Source organism: Megascapheus bottae, chromosome 16 (assembly GCF_031878675.1).
Source record: "Megascapheus bottae isolate mThoBot1 chromosome 16, mThoBot2.hap1, whole genome shotgun sequence".
Classification (NCBI taxonomy): Eukaryota; Metazoa; Chordata; class Mammalia; order Rodentia; family Geomyidae; genus Megascapheus; species Megascapheus bottae.
In genome coordinates this window covers 13,689,142-13,714,738 of record NC_143524.1, presented here as the reverse complement: position 1 = coordinate 13,714,738, position 25,597 = coordinate 13,689,142, and the positions used below count along the sequence as shown (strand labels likewise).

Below are 25,597 nucleotides of genomic sequence, written 5' to 3'. Positions count from 1 at the left end.
ACCTGAATACTTCTCTAAATATCAAGCCAGACCCAAATAGAGACTTGAAAGACTGCTTGATTTCCAGCTTTTCTGCATCCTTAGAGTGTTATGTGGTTAATGTGTAAACAATCATTAAAAGCATCATAGCAAGAAGCAAAAGTCCAAGGAAGCCATCAACAACTAACAAGATCAGCTCAGGAGTATGAGTCTGATTGTGGCTAGAGAAGTCAACATGGTGGATATTTGGATTACTGGGAAGGTGTAGATGTGACTTGTGAAAGACAAAGTGGAGGGACCTCTACTTGCACTACTTGCATCTGCCAACATTCACTTAAAAAATCCAATGCATTCATCAGACTAGCAATGGGGCACTTGCTAGATACTAGGTGCCAGATGCTTGGGATACAATGAACACATGAAAAATAATGTGCCTGCTTTCTTGCAGCCCACTCATCTGTGAAGATGGGAAGTACTCAAGAAAATAAATAAGATAATTTCAGATAGTGCTGGATGCGGCCAAGACCACCTGGAGGCTGGTAGTAAAGAATGCTGGGGCAGAGGTGGTATCTGGTAGAGGTCTTAGGAAAAGCAACATTTAAACTAAGGTCTTTATGTTGAGAAAGATGAAGTCCAAAAGATGAGAGGGAAACAATACATTCCAGACAGAAAAAAAAATGCTGGGCAAAGATCCCAAGGGAGAAATACACCTGGAATATTTGAAGACCCAAGGGAATGGTGCAGAAAGTGAAGCAGGTGGCGAAGACAAAGAAGTCTGGGATGTGCTAAATAACCCAGCGTTTAGACCACAGTGAGGGCACTGCATTTTATTCCAAGCACAGAGGACAGTCTGCAGAATGCTTTTAAGCAAGGACCCCAACCAACCTGGATTTGCATCTTCAAAAGATTGCTCTGCTAGTGTGTACTGCAAGCGCAAAAGCAGTCTGAAGGCAATCAGTCCAGGCTAGTGATAATGCGACCTTGTCATCCTCATCATCATGTTAAGAGTAAAGACAGCAACAGCAGAGCCAGTGGAGTACACGAGTTTGAGAATGTACTTTGAGGCAGCTGTGGTAGGACTTATTGTGTCAAACGATGTAGACAAATCAAGAATGATCCAAATCTGAGTTCTGTAGGTGCTATTGCTCAAGTGGAGGAGATTTCAGTAGGATCAGCTGAGGATGGAGCTGGGAAAGGAAATCAAGCGTTCTGTTTCAGACGTGATGCATATGAAAATGCCTATTAAACACTTGATCTGGACCTCATGGGGGAGGGTGGGTTAGAGTTGGAGATGTAACTCTGGAGAATTGCTTATCTACAATCTGAAATCCTGAATGTGGTTGAAACTAGGTTGAACGCACACTGATGAGGGCCAGCATTACCCCACCCAGGAGGCAAGGCCTCAATGCACATAACGCACATACATGCCCTGGATGCCTCGCTCTCCACACTGTCAATCCTGGAAATGGTGATGCCACCATCACCACACAGCCCTGACCCTCACAGCCCAGGGGAGGGAGCAACACCCAGAGCTAAAGAGATAGCTCAACTTTGTTTCTCTTGCTGGTCCAGATTCTGAGTCAACCACAGCAGTATCAGAGAAAAGGCAGAATGCAAATCATTTGGAGAGAGAGAGGGAGGGGGAGGGAGGGAGAGAGGGCTACTAGAAAATAATTGGGAACTTCTGTTATATGTAGACATCAGCAGATTCTTACAACATATTAGACTGTGACACAACCTCCTGGTTATTGAATGTATAACCTAGTCAACTAGCAGGCTTCAACGCCTTCCAAAAGAGGAACTATCATTTAGAGTCCCCAGAAAATCATTCCGAGTAAGAAAAAAAAAAACATGTAAGAGGAAAGAGAGAAAAGGAAGTCATGCTTGCTCCCTCATGTCCCTCCACACATGGTCAAATACTGTCAGAATAAAGTTTCATACAAGCCTGGGGACAATTGGGGGTCTCATAAAAGCAATGTCTTGAGGCTCTCTAGGACTGATTTAAAGACACCCAAGTTCTTTAATACCATTAATGTGAGGGGGGGCGAAGAGTTTGAGCGCTCCCAGCCCCAACCCCACCTCTGAGTGTCACTGAAGCCACACCATCATCACGGCAAGAGGAAGCCCCAAGATATAACAGCCCCAAAGAAATAACCCACCTTTGTTCAACCGTTGCCTCTGGCTTAACGCTGAATGTTTATTAGGTCAGGCACTCATTTCCAGCTAGAACTTTCTGAAGTTCTCTGGATCTAAAAGTAGTCTGTCCCTGAGGTAGACATGAGATCATCCTTTGAATGACAAGCAAGGGAGGTATGGGGCTTGCCGGTGGCCTCTTGTTTGTGGGAGCCACGTTGGGTACCTCAGCCAGAAGGACAAAGCAGTCATCAGTCAAGACCTGAGGAAGAACAGAGGCACTGAGGAATCAAGGAACAGAAGAGCAGAGAAGGGAATAGAAGGAATGCCACTGTTGCATGGAGAATCATATTGTGCACCAGGACAGATGGTTTGGGGGACTACATTTAGGAGTGGTTTTCTGTCTTCCTCCTTCCTCCAATTTCCACTTGATAAGCTATAGGCTTTTTTTAAATCTGTGGAGCAATTGTTATGGCAGGTGATGCCACCTCAGAGGAATGCTTCTGAGGGGAATCTTGAGTTATTCTGGCCATCTTGCTGCTCTGGATAAGGAGCATACCTAAGAGAGACAGGGACTTATGTCTAAGAAGAGATACCGTTTTTTGTTTTGTTTTGTTTTGTTTTTGCATGCCCTCAAGCCATCGAACCAGGCCCAGCTTCCTAAGCAAGAGAGCAGGACAGTGTCAAAAGCTAAGCAATGAACAAGAGATCATACTCTTGTTCCTTCTCCAGTAGTGAATCAAGAAGCCACTACTTCTGACCTGGCCAGGCTTGTACCTGATGAGACCGAAGCCTTCTCAGTGCCTGGACCTACTGCTCATCCCTATAAAAATGACTGAAATTCAAATATACTCAGCAATCCGGAGGCTTTGCGGAGGAGACCCTTTCCCCTTCGGATCCCTTCCAGCAGTCTTGGAGAGAAAAGGAATAATAAGAGACACAGTCTTCCCTTTTCTCCTCCTCCATCCAGGTAGCTTTCCCTGATCCCTACCCCACAATCTCTCCCAAGTTCCCTTACATATAAACGCTGGTTGGCCGCTTTCAGCCGGACTTCCCTGGGTGGCCACCTTCAACTTAGAGCCATTACATCCCAAGACTGCTTTTCAAACTTGTTTTCATCATTGCTTCCCTCGGGCTCCAAGGAAGGGATCACACTCACCCCATTCCTAAGGGACAGATCTTTAAATTCAACAGAAACTGAATCCCTTTGCAACCAAAACTTTGCCGGTCCAAGGTAGGTCCAAGTTAGCTATGGACACGCCCTTCTTAGCCAGGTAACACAGGGATGTGTTGCTACATAAACACAGTGTGTATTGCTACAGTATATATACATGTCACACTATAACAGCCTAAGTGGCCACATAACACAGACTCCGAAAAAAGTGTGAAAGCCAGCTTGAAGAAATGATCATAAAATGGATATACAGATAGAGAGCTAGAATATTCTGCCTCTATCTGTCTAGATACCTATCTGTCTGTCAAGATAAAGCTATCCCATCATAGGGTCAGACTACTCTAGTCTCACCCCCTATTTTGATGGGACGACTACCGATAATGAAGATGAAACAACAGATGCATTTTAGACTTGGACCAATAAAGTATTTGGCAAAGTCTCATAATATTCACATCAACCAGACAGAGAAGTTTGCACAAGATGACCGGTAAACCATTACTGCATGATTAACCAGGCTCGTGTTGGCACCCAATTATTTTTTAAATGGTGGAGGAAAAAGAAAGAAAAGACATTTAAAGTAAGGCAGGGCCCCTCAATATAGCCCAAAAAAGGCTCATATTGCCAGACTGAATCCAAGACTCAGAACTCTCTAAACAGATATCAATCTAAGAAAGATAAAAATTTTACTGAGAATAGTTAGAACATCCTGCACTTAAATCAGTTTCATATAAAATGGAGAACTCGCTTGAACAACAGTGTGAATTTCAAGAAAAGGGAAAAGGTGGGTTTTTATTGTTTTGAACTCTTTGGGCTGCATTAGACGACAATACCAAAGTAGTTGCTTTAACTACACCATCCAGTAGCCCTGTTGACACATTTTTAAAAGGACACTAGTGACCTAAGGCAAGCCCAAAGGAGTTCAGGCAGAGACTGAAGGATCCAGAAAGGATTACAATAATTGGAAGAGGTATTTGCTTGCTTGCTTGCTTGATATGTGTCTATGGGGGAGAGATTTGGGGCTTGTGACTGAAGGCTGAACTAGAACCTTATGGATCCTACTTACAAGCAAGCTAGACTTAGCAGTATTGTCCAAAAGACTGGTACCCTCCATGAAGCCAAGAGGGCTCTTAACCCATGTTCTCTTGGTCTCATTGCCTCCTGCAATCCTCTGTGGGCAGCTCTGAGACCCAGCAGCCCACCAGCCTGCCACCTTCCATTGTAAGTGGGCTAAGTTAACTTCCCTAGGGATCCCGCTCTGACCCAGGAACCTGAGCCTATAGCATCACTCCCTTGAGCTCCTTTTGGTAGGTGAAACACGGTTTTGCTGCTTGGTCCTCAAGACTGAGTTGATGTTGTCCTTTTCTGTTCTGTCCACTGTTTCCTACAACACAGTGTTATCTCTTAGCCCCTCTCCAAGTAGGTCTCCAAGACCAACCCCAAAGGTACGGTCATCTGACCTGGGATACCAGCTGCTCTCAGCTGGGTGAGTGGCCTCTGCCTGCTGCTCACAGATCTCAGTACTCATTAAGTTTAGAGCCACTCACAAAATTCCCTACTGTCTACTCCAGGTGAGTTGGGCTGTAGGTCATTTCCGATATGCCAAACACTGGGAGACACACACAAAAATAATCACTCCTTGCCCCCAGCTGGCTCCCAATCCAAGCAGAAACGTCATCAAATCAGTACACTACTCATAAAGCATGCAATGAGAATTCCAATACGAAGTACTTTCAAAATACTTGGGTGCTGCCCAAGTTTTCTTCCTAACGAGGCATCCCCAGGGAGAGGCTGTGGCACCTGACCTAGGTTTTGAAGGATGAGTAGGATTTGGTCACTTGGAAAATGTGAAAGAGAGAAAGGAGTGGAAAGCAGTTCCTGCCACTCACTGGAAGAGCATTGAAAAAAAAAAACAACCTGAGTTACTAAACTCCATAGGACCAAGTAGTCCGGTGTTGAGGTGAGCACAGTGGTATTTGTGTGTCTACCCCATGATCTGGCTAGTCTCCAGGTAGGGACTATGACTGCCAAAGCAAAGGTGATGTAGGAGGACTCGAGATTCTCCCACGTCCGTGGTGACCAGCTTGCACCCAAAATGAATTCTAAGAATAATGTTTGTTCTGGTAAAGTGAAGTCCTAGCCATGGTTCTCCAAAGCCAGCGTCTATGCTCTGACCCAAAGAGAAAAACGTTGATTCTGAGATTATATTTGAGGGAAATTTTTAAACTCTTCCTTTTATAGAGTAGCAGAAATTGGAGATCGTGTTTAGATTTGTAATAGGCTTAACTAGTCTAAAAAGAACTTAAGTCTCCCAAATTTGAGAAAGATCTTTACTATTTCTGAATCCAGGTCTATCCATAGGAGAAAAGTCCTTTGAGGCACTTCCCAATATATAAGTTTCCAAGAATGGGAACCTCATTCCAGATTCCCAGACTCTCTTCTCTAAAGGTCACATCAAGAATCTACTGGCCATCTCTCCTCTTCCACAGTCATGACTCTGATGCCAGTGACAGACCGCTGCAAAGTAACGTTGCAATGTCTGGGTTCCAGGTATGTTTGGGGGATCCCCCCTGGTGACCTCTGTAACACGTGAAAAACAAATCGGTTCTCAGCAAAGCAGTCGATCTGAAGAGATTCTGCATATGGTAAAGCTTGCCTGGTGTCCAAAATAGTAGAGCTTGCAGGGGAGCCCTCTGACGTCCTCTAGTAAGGTGCATATCCCTGATGGCCTTGAAGAGCTTTGACCTCCATTCCTTCCCTCATACCATCCAAGTACTTGCAGAGCATCCTCTTCCTGTGTCTCCCTGCCCCCCCCACACACACACACCCCTGAGTCCCAGGAACGGTTGGCCATTCTGGGTTCTAGCAAGGGGGCAAGAACCTATCCTTGCCAGAGCTATGACACACAGAAAAGACTTAAGAACTTTCTGAGGAAGAAGTATGCACAGGTTTGAAGGTGACACAGCCCTTACACTAAGCTGCCTTGTTTCTAGACTCTTTCATTTCCCCTTCTCCCCATCTTCTTCTGTCCTTTCTTTTTCCTACATCCATCCTAGGCCCTATTCTGCATTATGGTTATTTGGGAAATAGAAGTTTCTTTCTCTGGATTTCCCAATGTTACATCCTCTCATGCTTCACCCTCTACATTTACCGTCTCTTATCCTGCCATCAGAATTAGTGTTGTGTATTTACCCACATGGAAATTCAACAAATAATTTAGTTCGATACAATGACTGCCTATTTATTGAGCTCTTACAATATGGTAGGCATGGGGCTTGGAGAGATTTTCCACCTCTACCTTTCCTGTTTCCTGCCCTCAGGAAGCTCAAGGAAATGGGGGAATCAGCTCTTTCTACCTGGCTCTCTGATTCAGAAATTCTCACCATTCTCAGTCTCTCTTTTTCCACATAAACCTGAGTCCCATGGGTAATTAACAAGATGAATTACAGATTTTCACCAACAAGGCACTTCTTGCAAGCTTGGGAAGCTTAGCACAAGTGGCTGTGGACAGCTCCCTCTCTGGTGTTGCTCCTTGAATAGAAGTCTTTTCGAGGAACATGAGCATAGGAGCAGAAACACTACTGGATTGGTAGAGTCTGTTCTGAGTCTCTGCCTTTCAGTAATGATCTAGCTTACTACTCTCCCTCACTCTGGGTCTCTTTGTTCAGCACATCTGAATTTTTTTTTTTTGCCCTTGGAAGCCATGAAATGTGAGCAAGGGGCAAAAGAGTATCTTCCATCCCCAGCTGTCAAAAGTGAGCTCTGAAAGGCACGAGGATCACCTTGATGGTGTAACACTGTCCCCTGACCCCCTGCCTCTGTGCCTTTCCAAGGCAGGTCTCCCCAGCCATCAGAAGCTCTGGATTGACCATCCTAGAGAAATGGCCTGGCTCACCCAAGCTCCTCGCTCCTCCATAATGCCCTCACTCATGACCCTCCTTGACTAACCTATGGGGCTTACCATATCTCATACAGTCACCTCAGATTTTGGCAGCATTAGCTGTTCTTCCAGCCACTGTCTGGCATAATTTTTGTTTTTGGTCTAAAACCGGGACTCAAACTTGGTACATACCTGATGCTTTTGCTCATTGGCTGGTACTCTAGCAACTGAGTTACACCTCCAACTCCGTGGTAGATTTCTTATTTTTCACCAATAGAATTATTAGATACAAACTCAAGTAGAAGCTAAAGATTCTGACTATTTCTCCAGACAAAAATCCACCTCAGCCTTTTTTTTGTCTGCTTTTTTGCTACTGCCCTGCACTTATTTGACTAACTGCCAACACATTTGGAGAGCTACAGAGAGAAAAGCAGAGCTAGGTGGCAAGGAACTCAGGAAGGAGCTTACAAAGGAATCGCGACGGCCAGTTTCTCAAAGCTGAGAAACAGGGATCACACTAGAGCTGGGTAGTGGTTGGCTTTTCTCCCTAGTATTTTGTCAAGCATTTCCTTGGGCATGGTCTCCTATCTGGGCTTCTCTATTAGGATCAGGCCTCTGTGGATATGCTTCATGTAAAGACCAAGAGTTCAATGAGGCAAAAGAAGCTTTCTCTGTGCTCACCTCTAATTCCTGATCTTTTTGTCCTAGTCCCAGGAGTTACTTCTCTTATACTGCTAGAATGACAGGGCCCATATGTGGAGGAGGTTAATGCTTCTCTGTCTTCATTTGGCTTCTGGGTCCAGCTTTCTCTCTCTCTCTCTCTCTCTCTCTCTCTCTCTCTCTCTCTCTCTCTCTCTCTCTCTCTCTCTCTCTCTCTCTCTCTCTTTTCTCTTTCCCCCCTCCACCTTTCATCCCAGCCCTCTTGTTAGGACCATATTCTACTCCAAAAGAGGGACAGTAAATATCCTTCCTCATGGCCCACTGTCCCCTCACATTTCCTGAGTGGACTACAAGGCAGGAGTAATGAATCTGACCAAATTCAGGTTCTATGCAGGCAATGCTTCTTCAATCTGAAAGGATATATGCAAATTTATGGTGAAAAATACCCTATTTCCCCTGACAGATGAGCTGTTTCAAGGGCAACTTAAAGGACTGTTTGTCCTTTTTCCTATACTATCTATCTTCTGCTTCCATCTCTTTCTCTTCCTCTCTCCTCCTTCTCTTTTCATTTGGACATATTTTCCCCTCAGAAGATCTTGAAAAGGCCAGGAAGTAGAAATAATTTTGGGGATAAGGCAGACCCCTGGTGTAACTCTTCTCCTCAGATGGCTGCACAAGGCCTACTAGCAGTGTCACTACAAGATCCCTGGTACTTCCTACCATTGCATTGCTGTACCTGGCCAATGCTTCCCTGCTGTCAGCCACAGGAAGCTCAGAAGAGCAGACATACCACTCAAAGTCCATACCACTCAAAGGCCCCTCCAGTGGGCCTTTGTCCAACTCTAGAAGCTTCATGGATCTGTTACAGCAGCCAAACTAGCACCTGAGACTCCAGCCTGCTGAATGCCAACCAGACCCTACTCATCAGACGCAGGCTTCCCCCCACCACCACACACACACACACACACACACACACACACACACACACGTGACTTGGTGTCACCACCCTGCCCTAGCAAGCTCCATTTACAATTCCAGATTCAAAGATTTCATCTGTTCTTCCTTGAAGAAGCTGCCTTCGTCCCCTCTCCCTTCACCCGTCACACAATTGCTACATTCACACAATTGTCAGAGAGAAACCTGGGATTGGAGGGAACCCTGGAAAATAGGGCAAGGCAGTGAATGAGATGTGGAAAGGGACCACCTGCCCCAGATTCCCATGAGGTCAGACAGAGAACAGGGTCTTTACCTCCCCCACCCCCCCAAAAATGTCTCCATAGAGACAACAGACATCTCCTTAGCAAATTACCCCAACCCACCATTTTGACTCTCATCCCATCAGGTCTCAGTGACTTGACGAGAAATTTCCTGAACTGGAGGCCAACCCTACCGTGCGGTAACTATGGGTCCTGCTGTGGGCCCAGTATCCCCCGCCCCAGACTCTTGTCACCAGCCTGACACATACAGGCTGTTTTCTGGCTGCCTCTCTGCTCTCAGGAAGTCCCCTTGGAGGCATGTCTTCTCACTGCACCTGAGGCAGGTCCCTCAATGCGTCACTGCAGCCTATCTCAGGCTGACTGAGCCTCAGTAAACCCTTATTGATTGCAGTCGTAGCTGTAAGGGATGCCGAAAAGGAGACTGTCATGTGGTTCAGGCAGAAGAAGTTTATTTGGGAGAGCCCAGCTGCCGGACCGCACTGCACTCACAAGTAGGGTATAGCATGAACTACTAATAGCAGAGAGAGAGATTATATAAGGAAGGGTGAGAAAGGAGGTGTGGCCACGGCAGATATGGCAGCAACCTCAGAGCCTGGGGTCCTTTTGCTGCCTCACAGCCAGGTGATTGACAGTCAGGTGGTTGACAGTTACAGGTGATTACCGGTTTCAGGCAGGGGATTTCTGGAAAGATTGGGTGCTGTCCTTCACAGAGAGGAAGGATAAGGGGGAGAAAGGGGTTGTTCTCCTAGTGGGACCTAACAGCCGCCCTGGGGTCACTGAACCCAGGCTCTACCACCCACATCCCTCTACTGTGGCCATGGGAAAGACACTCTAAAGCCAAGTCTAAGAACCAATACGCTGCTGGCCTCCCGGAAGTGCCCTTTCAAGAGATCACGAGTCCTTGAACTTGCTAAGCAGCCACAAGCTGCTTATATACTCTCATTTGCTTGCTTAACATCCCAGCATTCGTATAAGTTCATCGTTCTATATTGTGCATATAGATGATTAGCTCAAATAATATAGGTTGTGTGTTCATTACTGAAGAGGCTTCTATATATTTTTTTTAAGTTTAGGTTTGTGTTATTAGAATCCAAACTTTCTTCTCTGTGAAGAAATGACTCCTTTCCTTGAAGGAAAAAAAAAATCCTTTCAGAGCACTTGTATTTTGACTATTCTTTAAAACTGCAAAGACGAGATTATGGAACCATAGGAAAGACAAGATACAGAAGAGATGTTTCTGTCTTTGAAAAGGGCCCAGAGATAGAAATGTAAGCTTTGGGCAGCACTTTCTTTCCTTTGCAAATGACCCAAACTCTCTGCTGTCTTTCATAAGTACAGCCTAACCTCTCACCTCACCCCCCCCTCCAAACAGCACCCACCCACCCAGGTTAGAAACCAGAGAATGGCAGAATTTGAGCCCCAATTTAGTCATGGGAATAAAGATACCGTAGGTTAGAATTCAAGTCCCCAAGGCCATCCAGAGGACAAAGAAGCCAGGAGGTGAAACATATGGGATCAGGCACCACCACCCCCTCCCCCGGAGATGGCCAAGTTGACACTAAAGGATAAAGGCAGCCTGGAGATTGGGGTCAGGGATCCGTTCTGCCCAAGATCAAGAGGACAGGTTCAGAATCAAATATCCACACAGCTAATAACTGAGAAGCTTGGGGATCTCAGCACATTGCCAACGACTCAGAAGCCCTCTGGGGTTTTTTTCTTTTGTGTCAAAGTGTCTTGGGGGCAATTGCAGCTGGGTCCAAGGTTGCTCTTGAGGACGAGAGAGACAGATGTTCACCGCGGAGCAGGGATAATGCTGGCGCACAGCTCTGCAGTGACGGGACTAGTGTGTGTTCCCTGCTGCCCATTCTGTCAACACTTCGTGTAAGAAGGGAGTGTACAGGAGGAAGAGAGAGCCCAAGTCAGGGGAGGTCAAGTGCCAACAAGGCCATGGGACAATAGGGAGCTTGTTTCCTTTGAGACTCTCGACACACCGTGGGATTCCTCTCCTTCCTGAGCAGGAAAACCAGTTCCCCAAAAAACATCACTCGGTTCCCATTATGCCATAGGTAGGATAGAAGAAATTAAGGAGAGAAATCAGGAGTGTCACCTCTTTCTCACCAAGCATCTAATAGCCAAGTCACATAGTCAGCTCATCTGCCAGGGGGCCTTGAGGCCTTCACTACCTCCTGGGTCCTGTCCTGTCAACTGCTGCCAGCTCTTCACCCTCTCTACACCAGCCCAAAGTTGAACTCCATCCTCTGTGCTCCACCCATGATTGTATCCACAGGAGGAGTGCTGGGTGCTTTCTAGGTATGAACTTTGGCCTCTGGGCCACTACCTCCTCAGGGTGCTAAATAAGAAGGGTCACCAAAACAAGTTGAGCAAAACTTTGTTCAGGAAGCGGCGCCTAAGTCCTTGACAGGTGAGGCCAATGCCCCTTGAGAATGCACAGTACCACAGATAATGACAAACTTTATAGAAGATAAAGAAGCCAAGATTGCACAGGCCTGTCTTTCCACTGTTGTCCTGGCCATGGCTCCACCTCTCCGCTCCATCACTTTCTGATCCTCAAGCTGCCAGCAAGGTGAGAGGGGCCAGCAAAGTGGACAGACTTATAATCAGGCCAGCCATAGGCCCCTGTCTAAGAGAGAAGACTCAGTGCCACTTGCCTCCCCCCACCAGCCCCACACACACACACATACACCACAGGCAGGACTTCCTTCCTCAGATCGAATTCCACCCCCGACCTCCCTTCCCTCACCCCCAATTTCCTCAAAAATCTCATGACCATTAGAACTCCATCACTTCCCATGGATGGGAAGCAATGGTTTGGGTAAATACTTTGACATTAGGGAAAAGATAGTTCCTGGCCTACCAGTCATCCTCTCTCCTTCTGGACACTTCCCATATCTGGAGTCACTAAGATAAAGCCACCAAACAAAGAGCCATCCATCCCCCCCTCCCACCTTTGTTGTGCAGGAACTCCCTACACATGGACCCTTAGCAGAAGTGACTGCCACACAACACACAAAAGCCATTTAGGAAGGACAAGAAACCTTGAGAATCTTCTGAGTATGTCAGTGTTTATTAAGAACCATCTCCTAACAGAAAGGGACATCCTGGGTTGACTTGAAGAATCAGCTTGACATCTTACTGGCCTTTTTCAGTGCAGTCTATTCTCACCCTTTCTCTAGCTCTGATTCTGCCCTCTCTGACCTATTCAGCTTCCGTCTTGGGGCAGAAAAGATTATCTTCCCATCTAACAGCAGTTGGCTTCAGGGTCCCATCCAGTAGCTGTGTCCTTCTAATCCACTCCTGCCCTCCCAGCCCCTCAATAACATTTCTAGTCACTATGAGCAAACCATCCAAGATCATCCTAAGTTAACCTTCACTGAGAACTAAGTCTGCTGCTAGCTTCCCTCATGGCTATACGGCTCCATTCTCCAAGGGCAGCGGCCTCAACTGTGATGCTACACCAGTGCTTCAGAGCCCCCAGTGTGGTGTCCCAGTCCTGCCATATCTTAGCTTGCCAAATCAGGAGGTTCATCCCACTATAGGCCCTAGATCTTCAGAATGAAAAAAGAGAACAGCTTCTAGCAGTCAATTTCTTAGTTTAGGTTCTCACAAGTACCCCTATTCACTCATTTTTTGCTGCCACCCCCATGTGAATCCTGTGAGGAAGACTATCAGGAGTTAATGGTGAGCATCCTCATTTTGAAGGGTTTGTGTAAAATGCAAGCAAGTTGCAGTACTTTCTGCAACCTTTACTCTTAGAATTCTACATTTTTCTTTTGTAAAATTAGTGGCACCAGGTTCAGTGGAAATAGGGTTTCAAAAAGTTGGCAACTACAAAAACCAGTTCACTTCAAGGATCTGCCTCTTAGCCCTCTCTGTACCATTTTAGCCACCGCTGGCCCTGATCTCTATCTTATCTCAGCTTTGTCTCTGTCATCTTCTTTCTGTCTCCTCTCTCTTGCCCACCTGATATCTCCCTGTCTCCCATCCATTCTTTCCAGAAATGACAGACCAGAGTTCTATAGCTTGGGTAGGCTAGCCCAAGAAAGAAGCTTTGCACTTCAACTGTTGCTGAAAGAGAGGCTTTGGCTGTCCATCCTTCCACAGGTCCATATGAAATTTTATTATGAGATGAGATTCCAAATAATTCTTTCTTTCAAAGTCGCCATCCCCAACTACCCCAGAGCTGCCCACTCTGCACACCAAAAAATGTCTCTGACTTACTATAAGAGAAAGCAGTGAGAGTAGAAAGGCAAGAGAAGTGGAGATACTGTGCGAGTTTTCTTCTGATGAGAGACTACAAACTACACTATTAATCCTATAGAGTATTCAGGAGCTGCAGTTGGACACAGGCCTCCCTGCCAAATAGAAATGGTTTGCTTATCTTCTGGGTCTGGTGGGGTGGTTAGGTCAGCTCCCTTTTAGCCCTCAAACAGCAGTGGTCCCTGAGTGGTCGATCCATTGATGCTTGTGACAGTGATAGGTGGGAAGAAATCAGAGGAGTCTTGACCTCTTATCATCTTCTCTACCCGAGAGACAACTTGGTGGGTTCCTTACCCATTATCTCACCCCAGCAACCACAATAGCTGTTATGTATAAGGAGGCGAACTATTCATGCCACAGCCCTTTCTCATTCACAGCAGGACTCTCTTTCACCTGACTGCTCACAGGCCCTATTTAAGTTTAGTTTCTTCCACTACCTCTTAAACTTTTGGGTTCCCAGCTCTATCACTTACCAATGCCCCTACTCAACCCTCCTCTCTGTCCCTCAGTTTAGAGTGCTTCCCCCCCCCCAATCCCCGTAATCCCAGGAGTGAGACAAAGAAGGCTCAACTGGGATGGCTTGTTTTTCTGGCTCTCTTTTACTTCTCCACTCATTTCCTATATATTCCCAGTATGAACTACTAGGCATGAGCACTACACTCCCCTCCCCCCCACACCCATACCAGGAGCATCCATAACAGCTAGCACTTACTGAGTGACAACTATGTGTCAAGCTATGGGGTTCCCCCCCCACACACACACACCCCTCTCCCTCTTCTTTTACACAGGGTTTCTGGAACTCCAGGTCCCCAGAGCAGTCTTCTTTTCTCTTGTTTCAAACACAGGACACCCCATGTTTCGCGCCCCAACCATCTCTCCATGGTCTAGTGGAACATCTGGGGGTCCCAGCCCATCTACGCCGGCTCTTGCTGAGCTGTCCCTTGTCTGAGGGCTCCCTCTTAGCCCCCCACACCTTCCCCACCACCTTCTCAACAAAGTACGGCAACCCCACCCCGCGCTCTCCCGGCCACTTCACTTGTGCTTTGAAACCCCAAATGTCTTCCTTTCTTTGAGAGAGAAAGTTCGCCTTTCACCCTTTACTACGACGACGCTGGATTCCAAGGGTGAAAAGAAGAAAAAAAAATATATGGCTGTTGAGAAGCGGAGGTTTTAAAAATAATAATAATAATAAAATTAAAAACAACACAAAAGCCGTTACCCCAGAATCTCGCGATAAGAGAACTGGTACCTGAGGCAGGCCTTCTTCTGGGACTTGTCGTTCATGGGGCTAGGGACCTGTCAATCCTGTCTGCTGGGCCAATGAGAAGCGCCAATCTTAGTCGACACGGGCTAGTTGGAAAAGGTCCTGCCTGGGCTTGGTCGCGGCCTCTTGTCGCCCACCGGGCCGCTTCCTGGCAGGCAGAGGTGATGGTGCTGTGTAGAGGGAAAGAGCACTGATCTGGAAAGCAGAAACCCAAAGTCAAATCACCTAGAAGAAATCCTGTCAGTTTTCCAGCCCTCGGTTTCCCTGATCCTCCCGGCTGCCCCTCTAGGGAGATCAGCGTTTCCTGTCCTTGCCCAGTAGCCGGATCTGCCTTTGGCAGCCAGAGAAGTCGTCTTTCAGTGGGAATCAGATCTGATGTTAACCCTTCATGGGTTAACCCTCTCCAAAGACTTTCTGACTCGTGCAGAACTAAGGACATCAAGCAATCTGCTGATCCTCCTCCCAGATGTCACCCTCCGAAGCCCTTCCCTGCCACCACTCTGTCCACTCGAGTTCCTTCCAGGCCCTGAGCCACAAGCCGCCTCCCTCCACATGTCCCTCCGTCCTGGCTGAGGGACTCCCCGTGTTAGATTTGGAGATGAAGAGTCCCCCAGCGGACACGCGGCCTGCTTGTGGGAGCCCCTTTCCGACCCTCGTGGGGCATTGTGTAAGGAACCCTTAACCTGGAAGAAGGTCGTGTGTGGTACCATCACGGAAAGCCCCAAATAAGCCAGCTGCAGGGCTCACACCTGTCATCCTCGCCACTCAGGAGGCTGAGACCGGAGGATGGCGGTTCAAAGTCCACCTGGAGGAAGAAAAGCCCGTGAAACCTTTCTCTCTAGTTAACCTCCCCCCAAAATGCCACAGCTGGAGCTCTGGCTCCAGTGACAGTGCTAGCCTTGAGCAAAAAAAAAAGCTAAAGGACAGCACCCAGGCTCTCAATTCAAGCCCCATAACCAGCGCACGCACACACACACACACACACACACACACACACACACACACACACACAAGATTTCATGACAACAGGAAAAAAGCATAGTCCAAAACTTCATTTGATTTCATTCCTCTATAAACTTTAAAAGTAAGGTAGGCCAAAGTCAGACAAATGGCACATGTTTTCTCATATGCAGAAGCTGGATCTAAAATACACCAGGTAAATTATACAGGACTCTAGGTATTCACACACAATGACTCCAAAGGAGAATACTCTTAGGGAAGGAACACAAAGGCACAATGCCTATGTTCCTCTGATCATAAAAATATTCATCAAAAAAATAAAGTACTTATGTGCTTAGGAATACCAAAAATTCTAATGTCAGAATTATGGATTATTTTTGTGTATGTGTGTATATGTCTGTGTGTCCATGTGGTGGTTTTTTTTTTACAATGAATATATAACCAGATGGGGGGGAAGGATTGATTTTTTTTCCTTGTTAAAAGAAAGCAATGAACCTGCCTCACTGAGGGAACTGTTAAGGGTAATGGACCTGACACCTTGGGCCTTCGCCAGAACCTATAGACCTGCTAGATTCCAAACAAGTAGATTCGGATTTACCTACAGATTTTTCATGGAGGTTACAAGACAGTCTGTCCACCCCATATCCCCCCACACACACCATCACTTTATCCCCACCTACATCACAACAAGCACTCTTGAAGCCACCCACAGGCCTGGGTTTAATCCTGGCCTATGTAGACAGTGCAACAAGTTATTCCATTTTACTCATTTTTAGCCTATTCACTAGGAAGAATGAAGCTAAGAATCCCAAACTGATCATTTATACACATCATGGCACTGGCTTTTTCCTGTTTTGGGAATGCAGTCCTCCAGATCATTTGCTTTCAACCCCCAAGTACACATCCTCACAAAGTTCCAATCTTTCAGGCCCTCCATAACATGTTTCTGCTTTCTTTTCACTCTTTTCCCTAAAATTATATATTACATACACATGCATGCATACATATATACATGCAAACACGTATATAGATATAGATATATGCCTGCTGCTTATTTTCTCCTGAAAAATTCTTTAGGAAGAGCAATCTTGCATCTTAAGCACCACTGATTAAAACCCAGGCCTGCAACTAACTAAATGAATCAGGCATCATGTGATGCATTTTTCACCCTGTTTTCTTTATCTTCCCAAGAAATTCATGTGGTTTGCAAAGGAGAGAAAGGTTATGAACAGCCAGGCAAACTACAAGGAGTCAACAGCAGAGGCAGAATTTGAACTAATTCCAGAACCTTCTCCCCTTCACCTACCTTCTCTCCTCTGCATCCCTGCAGGAGGCCTGTTTTGGAGAATGAGGGCTAAACAGTTCAAGGGCAGGCAGGTAGGCAACATCAAGAGCCAGTCTCTGGCAAAGAAAAGTTTCCGGAGAAGTAAAAGGACCAAACTGGGTATGACCACAGAATGTGAAGTAGGGGGTTGGGGTGTCCAGGTAATTTTAGAAGCTGCTGAGAAACAAATGACTCTCTGATTCATTCCATAAATAGGAACTAAACCCCTCCTGGGACCTCAAAGTGATTCAGAATGATCCTAGCATGGGCAGGCCATGTTTTTAATTGAATGCCTACTGTGTGCTTCAAATGAATGAGGACTGCCAAGGCTGTCAGATTCTCGTCCTTGTCCTGCCAATATCTGGGACACTGCATGCACCCCACTGTGTTGCTTGCCCTGAGCAGAGGCGGAGGAGAGATTTCAGTCATCATTAAGGTTTATTGACCAGCACGGCTGGAATTTCCAGAGAGAGGAATTAATCTCACTGCCGACTGAGAGCAGACATCCTGCTGGGAGTAGTTACATAAATTCTGTTGCTCAAATTAATTAGGATTGTGATTCATTTGTTTAATGAGGAAGAATCTGATGGTGGTCAGAGGAAAGCCTTTCAAAGCTCAGCCCATCCTGGGTGATGCTGTGGCAGGTGGAGGGACTCGACAGCTGGAGCTATGAGTGGAGAGACCCAGCCAATCAAGGCAGGAAATGAACTGAGGTAGGCAGAGACAGCCAATCAGAACTCAGGGCTGGTTTGGGAGTCTGTCTGAGGCTCTAGAGTCCCCCAAAGCCCAGGCCTGGGACATGTCTCAGGCTCTTGAGCTTGGGAAGATTTCTTAGTTCCCATGCTCCGCTGCTTGCTAGTTGTGGGGGAGAAATTGCTAACAGCTGAAGGCACCTCATTAGCACACCCGGGACCCATCTACCCATTTCCTCCTGTCTTTCCCCCACCCCCAGATGCTGCAGTTCATTATTTGCAGGCAGAAGGCTTCTTTCAGTAAAGATCCAACTCCCTAAAGTCTACAGAAATAACCTATTCTTCCTTCCACCTCCACTTGTAAGGAAACCTCTCCTATCTACCCAGAATACCTTGCCTTCCTGTGAAGAGAAACTCCACCCCCACCCCCACTGCTGTCACCAGCACCAATCTGTGAGGCCCAGGCATGGGTCTGCAGCTGCAATAATACAGGTAATAGTGTGGGGACTGGGCCATAGTGGCCTGGTGGGATGGAGAGAAGCAGACACTCTGCTCCACAGCCCAGAGCAGGGGGAATGAATGGATAATGGCCTTTGACATAGAATTTTAAAGGTGCTTACTAGAAGCTGGGATCCAATGGCTCATGCTTATAATCATAGTTACTCAGCAGGCTGAGATCTGAGGATTGAGGCTGAAAGCCAGTCGAAGTAGAAAAATCTGCAAGACTCATCTCCAACACCAGAAAACCAGAAAACTAGCTGTGGCTAGTGTAGTAGAACATCTGCCTTGAGAAGAAACAATCCAAAAAGTTAGGTGAGAGTTCAAGGCCCTGGTGCAGACACACATGCATACAAAGGTTCTTACTTATAGTGTTTCCTGGCTACTCCGGAGAAAATGGGTCTAAGTTAAGAAGTGTTACCAGAAAAAACAGGAAGGATTTGTGGCTGGATTAAGTGAATGCTAGCAAAGAGGAAAGGAGGATCAGAACATTTGGAACTTTTTCCATCCATGAACACATTTGCAGAAGGCCCAGGGAGCCTTGTTTGCTTTCTAGGCTGCTCCCTCTGCCTCTTACTGGGACTGACAGAGATGGCACCAGTAGGATAAACCATGATTTGGGGGGAAACATGAGCTCTGTAAGTCATGTGTTCAGCCTTCTTCCCAGACTAGGCCTAAAAGCTTCTCCTAGACTTTGGAGACCTGTATAGAGGGAAAGAGCACTGATCTGGAAAGCAGAAATCCAAAATCAAATCACCTAGAACAAATCCTGTCAGTTTTCCAGCCCTCGGTTTTCCAGCCCTCGGTTTCCCTGATCTTGGAAGGTGGTACCTGGTGCCCCTCTAGGGAGATCAGAATTTCCTGTCCTTGCTCAGTAGCTGGATCTGCCTTTGGCAGCCAGAGAAGTCAATGTTCAGTAGGAATCAGATCTGATGTTAACCCTTCCATGGGTTAACCCTCTCCAAAGACTTTCTGACTCATGCAGAACTAAGGACATAGCAAGGACATCAAGCAATCTGCTGATCCTCCTCCCAGATGTTACCCTCTGAAGCCCCTTCCCTGCCACCACTCTGTCCACCTGAGTTCCTTTCAGTCCCTGAGCCACAAGCCTCCTCCCTCCAAATTTCCCTCTGTTATCCTAAATTTTATTGTAGCACTTTTACTGGTTCCCTTTTTTTTTTTTGGCCAGTCCAAGGACTTGAACTCAGGGCCTGGGCACTGTCCTTGGGCTTTCTTCAAGACTAGAACTCTACCACTTGAGCCACAGTACCACTTTGGCTTTTTTTATGTATGTGGTACCAAGGAATCAAACTCAGGTCTTCACGCATGCTAGGCAAGCACGCTACCACTAGGCAAAACTCCCAGCACTTACCAGTTCCCTTTTTATTGTATTTTGTTTTGTTTTGCCAATAAAAACAGGCCTAGGGGCCTTTGCCTCTATTGAACCAGTCAGGGTCCAGGTGGGACAACAGAATCTATGGTAGGTGTTACAGTGGTTACCAAATAAAAAGAGCTCTAAAGCACAAGAGAAGGAGAGGAGAATCTAAACAGAACTCTGAAGGACAACACAAGTAGCGACCACAGGATGAAGTGAGGTGGTCAGATGTAGGGGTCAGAGGAGGAGCCCACAGAGCTAGGAGCCGGCCCCCCAGTAGGCACAGCCCAGCTGCTACCGACCTCTGCGGAAGTACCATTAGGCTGTTTCTAAGAGTGTGGCCTAGAGCTGGGAACTCAAGCCAGCTTCTGCTACCAGGAAGAAGGACCATTGTAGGGGAAACTCTGACAAAGTACGTGCAGTAAGTAAAAAAGACCAAGGTGATCCCCACTTCTTCCTGCTTTCCAGATCCACTAGAGCCACTGCTGGAGCAAGTGATCTCCCTGAAAAGAGAAAATCCAGCAGAGTATCCTAAAGCGGAGTTGGAGGTGGGGGGTTTACAGCGGAGACAGAGCTGGAAAGCTTTTCTTTGATGGTCCTTTAGTCCCAATCCAGACTAGTGCTTAGCATATAGTAGGAATGAATACTTGTTGAATGAAAAATAAACACTGCACCTCACATGACACAGATGTGGTTTGACCCCAAGAGTACATGTTAGAGGCCTAGTCCTCACGTTGAGGCAACCTCTCAGAAGAGATTAAAGTGATTCTCATGAAACTCTGAGTTGGCTCTCATGAGAGGGTTATTACTAAAAACCAGGGCTGGCTTTCTCTGGCCTCCTACCTCATCATGCCATCCCTCTACCCAGGTCACCATGATGACATCTACCACTTGATCTTCAGGAGAACCAACCTGATGCCAGTGCTCTTGAACCTTCAGAAAGGTAGGATTCATAAACCTTTCCACTTCTTAAAGTTGCTGTGCTCTGGGTTGTTTGTTATAGTAGTGGAAAACAGATTAATGCATACTGCGTATAGTGTCGGTAGCCAGTGTCCAGGGCAAAGGCAATATGCCCCTTTCCCAACCCATACCACCCATGTGGCAAAGGCAAGTCCTGAATTGGGCTTTTTTTTTTCTTCACCCCCCCCTCCCGCCTTCAAATTAAGCAACACAGATTATATGAAGCCCAAAGTCATACATTGAGGGGATATAGGAAAGATTAGAACCAGGGCACCCCAGCCCTTACTTTCACCCTCAAACTGATGTGGAAAGGCTATTAGCTTTGTGGGTAGACCTCATTCTGATCCCCAGCCCTTCCAGGTATTAGGAAGCATTGCCATGAAAAGCCATCAGACTCTAGCCAGGTCCCTGAGCTTTATCTTTCTTTGTGCAACCTTATGAGGAAAACTATTACCTCCTTTTTAAGGCAAAGGAAGGTAAGACTCAAAGGAACAAAGTTCAAATGGCAGAGCTGGGATTCCAGCCGTGGCCTAACACCACACCAAAGGCCTGCTCCCTCCTGTGCACTGACTTATCAGTTATGTACTGCCATAACAATGCAGTGACAAACTAACCACTCATCACCAGCTGGGTGGGGCTGGGCACATGGTTGAGCTCGCTTGACTGTTTAAGGATGTTGATGGGGATAAAATGATTTCAGACTGACCTTGACTGGAACAACTGGGGGTAAACTCAGGGTAACCCTATTCCACATGTCTCTCATCCATTAGGCTAACCCAAGAGTATTCTCATGGCAATCACCAGTGTACAAGAGAGAATGCAGACAACAGTGAACTGCACACGTATTTTTCAAGCTTTTGCTTACATCACATTTGTCATAATTCTATTGAGCAGAGTCAAGGACAAAAAGAGGTGGAAAGTGTAAGGTGGAAGGTATGGATAAGAGGCTAGGCAATAGCCAAGTAAGTAGTGCACTTTACCTAACATGTGCAAAGTCCTGGGTTCAACATCCACCACAACCTCACTGCACACAGCCTCAAAGGGATACAGATAAAGAGGAGGGTGAAGCTTCGTAACCATTTGTGGACATCTACTGCCTGACCTTAGACAAGTTACAACCCCCTCCTAGAATCTCTCTGTTTCTGGGGTTATTCTTTTAAACATACTATCTATTTTGTAAGATGGCTGAGATCACCAAGTAAGATAAGCCTCATGAAACATTCCCAAGTCAAGAGCATTTAATCCACCAGTGTGTTTCCATGACACAAGCCTTGGGTAGGGTGGAGAGGATATGTTAAGAGAGGCACATTTTTAAGGCAGTTCCTATTTCTGGAGCCCAAAAGTTTTTTACACAAGTCCCAGAGGTGAGCCAGTCCAATCACTGAGATGATCAACAAGAATTGCAGAAAGAGGATAAATCAAGGAAAAGACAATAAGTACATGATGTAATTAAAGTCCCTGTTGAAGAACCCATCAAGGAGAGAATGAGTCAGCGGCAAGTTGAAGTCATGAATCAGCCACAATGTCATGTTTCTCGAATTCTTGGCTATTTCAAGCAAGTCTGCTGTCCCAGTTAAAAGAGCACCTTGAGCCTGCAGCAGCAACATCTGGAAGAGAACATTCTTGTCATCCTAATTTCTCCTGGTGTCTTCCCAGCAGCACGGAAGGCTGGGCACAGTCGCCACCAGAGAACAAAGCAGTGCTTCCTGGGACCGAGCCATCATTGCAGCACTGCTCAGACATAGTCCACGGGGTTATTTGAAAACTTCATGTCGGGTTTGAAGCATTGGTTTTAGGATCCAATATTGCTAGACATGGGACCATCATAGACACAGAAGCAAGAGAGAGAGGGAGAGGGAGAGAGAAAGAGAGAGAGAGAGAGAGAGACAGAGAGAGAGAGAGACAGAGAGAGAGAGAGACAGAGAGAGAAAAAACCTATCAAATTGTGTGTTCCATGCCAATTTAGGTCGTTTTGGGGGGGAAAAAATACCAGAAGTTCCCACAAGTTGAAATACATGAATGTTTTAGAGCAGAGCCTATTCCAGGAAGCCTAATGAAGAACTTGCAAAGGCTTACTTATGAACTAAAGATGGCAGACAAGGTTTCAAGTGAGCCCTGACTGGCTGTATGCAGTCCATCTGGGTTTGGTCAGGCAACATCCAGGGACTCAAGAAAGAGCAACATCAAGGGAGAAAAAAATAACAAATGTGTATGAGGCAAAAGGTGTGGCTTGAGTGGCAGAGCATCAGCCTAGCAAGTGCAAGGCCCTGAGTTCAAAGCACAGTACTGCCAAAGAATGTGAATGTTCAGAAGTGCCAAGGTCTCACGTACTCAGGAGCCAGGAGTGTCCTGCTGGCCCAGGGTCCTCTTTTCCCCCATCTTTCCTGTGTTATACTAGACAGACAACTAAATTATATACACTTTAGTTATCCAATGTAATGTTTTACTACTTGTATACATTGTGACATGTTTGCTATAACAAGTTAACTAACTTACTAATTTACCTAACACCTTACATACTTTTTAAAATGAGAATATTCAGAATATTGGTGACTAAAGTGACCTCACTGTACATTCGATTGGAATTTACTCATCCAAGGAAGCAAGAAATCTGTATCTTTGATTGGCATCTTCCCACCCTCCAACCCCCCCACCCTGCTACCTACCATTGTAGTCTCTGCTGTATCTAAGACTTTAACCTTTTTAGATTGCATATAGAAGTGAGATCATGCAGTATTGTTCAAGGAGATTATAAATTTTTTTGCAAGAGAACACTCTATAAAATATGTCATTGGTGCCGGGAGTTTGGCCTACTGGTAGAGTGCTTGCCTCGCATGCATGAAGACCCGGGTTCGATTCCTCGGTACCACATACATAGAAAAAGCCGGAAGTGGTGCTGAGGCTCAAGTGGTAGAGCTCTAGCCTTGAGAAAGTCCAAGGACAGTGATCAGGCCCTGAGCTCAAGCCCAGGACTGGCAAAAAAAAAATATGTCATTGGTATGTTTAGAAAGGCTGAAGATTCAGTGCAGGTCAGTTTTGATCACTCCACTTGGCAGATGAGACTTCCATAAGCTTCTAGATGGTCCAAGGCTCATGTGAGATCAGTCTCCTCAGTGTTCTTTCTCAAGCCCGCAGAGACCCATCCTCCAGCTTTTGGTGACTGCACTCAATTTGTTTTTAAGAAATAACATAGGGCCAGGTGTTGGTGGCTCACACCTGTATTCCTGGCTACTCAGGAGGCTGAGATCTTAGGGTCATGTTCAAAGCCAGCCCAAGCAGAAAAGTCCATGAGACTCTTACCTCCAACTAACCACCAAAAAGCTAGAAATGGAACTATGGCTCGAGCGCTAGAACACTAGCCTCAAACACAAAAAGCTCAAGGCAGCACCTAGACCCTGAATTGAAAACTCAGAAAACTGAAATAACCCAGGGTATTCACGGAGCAGACACCAGGTGCTCTGGTTTGACTGTGTCCTCACAAATACCCTGATGGTAGCATTAATGTCTTTATAATAACAAGGAATGGAACCTGGGCTGGCACACCAGCTCTGCCTCACCACGTGGAACCCCTGCCAAAGGTTATACCAGATGCCAAGCACACACAGCACCTTGATATTAAACTCCCTAGCCTTCCAAAACCATGCCAACCTTTTTTTTCTTCGTACACTCTCCCCAGCCTCTGGTACTCCTCTACAGCAACAGAATAGAACAAAACCACCTTGAAAGAAAAACAGCTCATTTTAAAACCTCACCACAAACTCCCAGCTGGGTATATGAATAGCTCCTTCCAGTTTACAGAACACATGTTTCTGAACTGAATTTTTATACTTGACTTTGCTGCCCCACTGCTGCCTGGAACTGATACAAGTCAAGGAAGAGAGGTGAAGGCTGTTGTTGGTTCAGGAAAACTGAGCTGTGACCCTGAGCTGCTGACAGAACGTCTGATATTTATAGCAACTCCCAGCCAAGTACCAGGGAAAGTGTGTTCTGGATTGTTGCAGATATCCTCAGGGGGAAAGAAAACATCTCTATGAAAAATTGTGTGGGATGCTTAACTGATGGAACATCAAACATGAAAAGACCATCCACTGGCTTTGCCTTCCAGCTTCAACAGAATACTAAAAGGAGATCCCAACCCAGCCGGAAAAAAAAAACCCTATTGCCAAGGTACAATTTATAAATTGGCACCCTGCACTTGAACTATGTTAGTTATCTATTTATTTAGTTATCTATTTATTTAGGCCCATCTCATCCCATGAAGGACCTGAGCCTAGTAGTTTAGTTGTGAACGCTGTGGTAGAAGGTGCATCACTGGACAAAACTTTCAGGTTCCCTCTCATCCTTGCACTTGGGGAATGTCCTTCCACACTGACTCTAGGGCTGACAGTGTGACTTAGTTTGACCAATGGGACAGCATCAAACTCCAGACAAGTTTATCTTAAGAAAAAAACATATAGTGGCCAGTCAGGTCATCTCATCTGATGCCATTCTACACTGACCAGTTCTGACTAACCTGCAAGAGGCCACCAAACTCAACAGGAGCTGCCATTTTCTCCATGACCAAAAAAAAAAACAAACAGCTGCTTAAAGCCACTGAGTTTGGACATTGTTTATTATTCAGTGATAACTGATAGGCATTTTAAAGAAAACAATTCATCAACAAGCATATATTAAGTACCCAGGCTCAGTCCTGCCATAGGTTCTAGAAAACACAAAGGTATCAACATGTGACCCCATTACTATTTACAAATACTCCTTAAATAGTGATGGGCTAGCCCGGAATTGTGGCTCACACCTGTAATCCTAACTACTTGGGAGGCTGAGATCTGAGGATTGTGATTCAAAGCCAGCCTGGGCACTAAAGAACATGAGACTCTTATTTCCAGTTAATCACTAGGAAATGGGAAGTGGGTAGGGCGGGAGCCTTGAGCTGAAGAGCTCAGGAACAACACCCAGACCCAGGGGTAGGGCAGTAGCCTTGAGCTGAAGAGCTCAGGAACAGCACCCAGGCCCAAAGTCCAAACCCCATAATGCCCCCCCCCAACATACACACAAAATAGCAATGGGCTTAGGTCCAGATGAATCCACTGTAAGTTGAGGATATCCTAATTCCAAAATGTGTTTAATATTCCTGACCTATCAAATGTCATGGCTTATCCCACATTACACATACTCAGAATACTTGTAGTAGTAGCCTTCCCAGCAA

The 25,597-nt window shown here is 46.1% G+C and overlaps 2 long non-coding RNA genes across 2 annotated transcripts; one reads left to right on the top strand and one right to left on the bottom strand.

The window, feature by feature from the left end:
* Positions 1-805: 805 nt before the first annotated feature.
* LOC150052918 (uncharacterized) lies at positions 806-14,490 on the bottom strand. The gene is made up of 3 exons (XR_016538132.1): positions 14,355-14,490; positions 2,139-2,374; positions 806-1,166 (listed from the first exon to the last, which is right to left on the bottom strand). It is a non-coding gene; the product is annotated as an uncharacterized LOC150052918 (long non-coding RNA).
* Positions 14,491-16,578: 2,088 nt separating this feature from the next.
* LOC150052917 (uncharacterized) lies at positions 16,579-24,986 on the top strand. The gene is made up of 4 exons (XR_016538039.1): positions 16,579-17,579; positions 17,924-18,050; positions 20,300-20,374; positions 24,068-24,986. It is a non-coding gene; the product is annotated as an uncharacterized LOC150052917 (long non-coding RNA).
* Positions 24,987-25,597: the final 611 nt, after the last annotated feature.